Here is a 4,247-nt window from a genome sequence, read left to right as displayed (position 1 = left end):
TTTTTTTTTTTTTTTTTTTTTTAATTTATTTATTATTATTATACTGTAAGTTGTAGGGTACATGTGCATAACGTGCAGGTTTGTTACATATGTATACTTGTGCCTTGTTGGTGTGCTGCACCCATCAACTCGTCATTTACATCAGGTATAACTCCCAATGCAATCCCTCCCCCCGCCCCCCTCCCCATGATAGGCCCCGGTGTGTGATGTTCCCCTTCCCGAGTCCAAGTGATCTCATTGTTCAGTTCCCACCTATGAGTGAGAACATGCGGTGTTTGGTTTTCTGTTCTTGTGATAGTTTGCTAAGAATGATGGATTCCAGCTGCATCCATGTCCCTACAAAGGACACAAACTCATCCTTTTTTATGGCTGCATAGTATTCCATGGTGTATATATGCCACATTTTCTTAATCCAATCTGTCACTGATGGACATTTGGGTTGATTCCAAGTCTTTGCTATTGTGAATAGTGCTGCAATAAACATACGTGTGCATGTGTCTTTATAGCAGCATAATTTATAATCCTTTGGGTATATACCCAGTAATGGGATGGCTGGGTCATATGGTACATCTAGTTCTAGATCCTTGAGGAATTGCCATACTGTTTTCCATAATGGTTGAACTAGTTTACAATCCCACCAACAGTGTAAAAGTGTTCCTATTTCTCCACATCCTCTCCAGCACCTGTTGTTTCCTGACTTTTGAATGATCGCCATTCTAACTGGTGTGAGATGGTATCTCATTGTGGTTTTGATTTGCATTTCTCTGATGGCCAGTGATGATGAGCATTTTTTCATGTGTTTGTTGGCTGTATGAATGTCTTCTTTTGAGAAATGTCTATTCATATCCTTTGCCCACTTTTTGATGGGGTTGTTTGTTTTTTTCTTGTAAATTTGTTGGAGTTCTTTGTAGGTTCTGGATATTAGCCCTTTGTCAGATGAGTAGATTGCAAAAATTTTCTCCCATTCTGTAGGTTGCCTGTTCACTCTGATGGTAGTTTCTTTTGCTGTGCAGAAGCTCTTTAGTTTAATGAGATCCCATTTGTCAATTTTGGCTTTTGCTGCCGTTGCTTTTGGTGTTTTAGACATGAAGTCTTTGCCCATGCCTATGTCCTGAATGGTACTACCTAGATTTTCCTCTAGGATTTTTATGGTATTAGGTCTAACATTTAAGTCTCTAATCCATCTTGAATTAATTTTCGTATAAGGAGTAAGGAAAGGATCCAGTTTCAGCTTTCTACTTATGGCTAGCCAATTTTCCCAGCACCATTTATTAAATAGGGAATCCTTTCCCCATTTCTTCTTTCTCTCAGGTTTGTCAAAGATCAGATGGCTGTAGATGTGTGGTATTATTTCTGAGGACTCTGTTCTGTTCCATTGGTCTATATCTCTGTTTTGGTACCAGTACCATGCTGTTTTGGTTACTGTAGCCTTGTAGTATAGTTTGAAGTCAGGTAGCGTGATGCCTCCAGCTTTGTTCTTTTGACTTAGGATTGTCTTGGAGATGCGGGCTCTTTTTTGGTTCCATATGAACTTTAAAGCAGTTTTTTCCAATTCTGTGAAGAAACTCATTGGTAGCTTGATGGGGATGGCATTGAATCTATAAATTACCTTGGGCAGTATGGCCATTTTCACGATATTGATTCTTCCTATCCATGAGCATGGTATGTTCTTCCATTTGTTTGTGTCCTCTTTTATTTCACTGAGCAGTGGTTTGTAGTTCTCCTTGAAGAGGTCCTTTACATCCCTTGTAAGTTGGATTCCTAGGTATTTGATTCTCTTTGAAGCAATTGTGAATGGAAGTTCATTCATGATTTGGCTCTCTGTTTGTCTGTTACTAGTGTATAAGAATGCTTGTGATTTTTGCACATTAATTTTGTATCCTGAGACTTTGCTGAAGTTGCTTATCAGCTTAAGGAGATTTTGGGCTGAGACAATGGGGTTTTCTAAATATACAATCATGTCATCTGCAAAGAGGGACAATTTGACTTCTTCTTTTCCTAACTGAATACCCTTGATTTCTTTCTCTTGCCTGATTGCCCTAGCCAGAACTTCCAACACTATGTTGAATAGGAGTGGTGAGAGAGGGCATCCCTGTCTTGTGCCAGTTTTCAAAGGGAATTTTTCCAGTTTTTGCCCATTCAGTATGATATTGGCTGTGGGTTTGTCATAAATAGCTCTTATTATTTTGAGGTACGTTCCATCAATACCGAATTTATTGAGCGTTTTTAGCATGAAGGGCTGTTGAATTTTGTCAAAAGCCTTTTCTGCATCTATTGAAATAATCATGTGGTTCTTGTCTTTGGTTCTGTTTATATGCTGGATTATGTTTATTGATTTGCGAATGTTGAACCAGCCTTGCATCCCAGGGATGAAGCCCACTTGATCATGGTGGATAAGCTTTTTGATGTGTTGCTGAATCCGGTTTGCCAGTATTTTATTGAGGATTTTTGCATCGATGTTCATCAGGGATATTGGTCTAAAATTCTCTTTTTTTGTTGTATCTCTGCCAGGCTTTGGTATCAGGATGATGTTGGCCTCATAAAATGAGTTAGGGAGGATTCCCTCTTTTTCTATTGATTGGAATAGTTTCAGAAGGAATGGTACCAACTCCTCCTTGTACCTCTGGTAGAATTCAGCTGTGAATCCATCTGGTCCTGGACTTTTTTTGGTTGGTAGGCTATTAATTGTTGCCTCGATTTCAGAGCCTGCTATTGGTCTATTGAGGGATTCAACTTCTTCCTGGTTTAGTCTTGGAAGAGTGTAAGTGTCCAGGAAATTATCCATTTCTTCTAGATTTTCCAGTTTATTTGCGTAGAGGTGTTTATAGTATTCTCTGATGGTAGTTTGTATTTCTGTGGGGTTGGTGGTGATATCCCCTTTTTCATTTTTAATTGCGTCGATTTGATTCTTCTCTCTTTTCTTCTTTATTAGTCTTGCTAGTGGTCTGTCAATTTTGTTGATCTTTTCAAAAAACCAACTCCTGGATTCATTGATTTTTTGGAGGGTTTTTTGTGTCTCTATCTCCTTCAGTTCTGCTCTGATCTTAGTTATTTCTAGCCTTCTGCTAGCTTTCGAATGTGTTTGCTCTTGCTTCTCTAGTTCTTTTAATTGCGATGTTAGAGTGTCAATTTTAGATCTTTCCTGCTTTCTCTTGTGGGCATTTAGTGCTATAAATTTCCCTCTACACACTGCTTTAAATGTGTCCCAGAGATTCTGGTATGTTGTATCTTTGTTCTCATTGGTTTCAAAGAACATCTTTATTTCTGCCTTCATTTCGTTATGTACCCAGTAGTCATTCAGGAGCAGGTTGTTCAGTTTCCATGTAGTTGAGCGGTTTTGATTGAGTTTCTTAGTCCTGAGTTCTAGTTTGATTGCACTGTGGTCTGAGAGACAGTTTGTTATAATTTCTGTTCTTGTACATTTGCTGAGGAGTGCTTTACTTCCAATTACGTGGTCAATTTTGGAATAAGTACGATGTGGTGCTGAGAAGAATGTATATTCTGTTGATTTGGGGTGGAGAGTTCTATAGATGTCTATTAGGTCTGCTTGCTGCAGAGATGAGTTCAATTCCTGGATATCCTTGTTAACTTTCTGTCTCGTTGATCTGTCTAATGTTGACAATGGAGTGTTGAAGTCTCCCATTATTATTGTATGGGAGTCTAAATCTCTTTGTAAGTCTCTAAGGACTTGCTTTATGAATCTGGGTGCTCCTGTATTGGGTGCATATATATTTAGGATAGTTAGCTCTTCCTGTTGAATTGATCCCTTTACCATTATGTAATGGCCTTCTTTGTCTCTTTTGATCTTTGATGGTTTAAAGTCTGTTTTATCAGAGACTAGTATTGCAACCCCCGCTTTTTTTTGTTCTCCATTTGCTTGGTAAATCTTCCTCCATCCCTTTATTTTGAGCCTATGTATGTCTCTGCGTGTGAGATGGGTCTCCTGAATACAGCAGACTGATGGGTCTTGACTCTTTATCCAGTTTGCCAGTCTGTGTCTCTTAATTGGAGCATTTAGTCCATTTACATTTAAGGTTAAGATTGTTATGTGTGAACTTGATCCTGCCATTATGATATTAACTGGTTATTTTGCTCATTAGTTGATGCAGTTTTTTCCTAGCCTCGATGGTCTTTACATTTTGGCATGTTTTTGAGATGGCTGGTACCGGTTGTTCCTTTCCATGTTGAGTGCTTCCTTCAGGGTCTCTTGTAAGGCAGGCCTAGTGGTGACAAAATCTCTAAGCATT

This window comes from Theropithecus gelada, chromosome 6 (genome assembly GCF_003255815.1).
Source record: "Theropithecus gelada isolate Dixy chromosome 6, Tgel_1.0, whole genome shotgun sequence".
Lineage (NCBI taxonomy): Eukaryota > Metazoa > Chordata > Mammalia > Primates > Cercopithecidae > Theropithecus > Theropithecus gelada.
Note: the sequence above shows the minus strand (reverse complement) of the source record.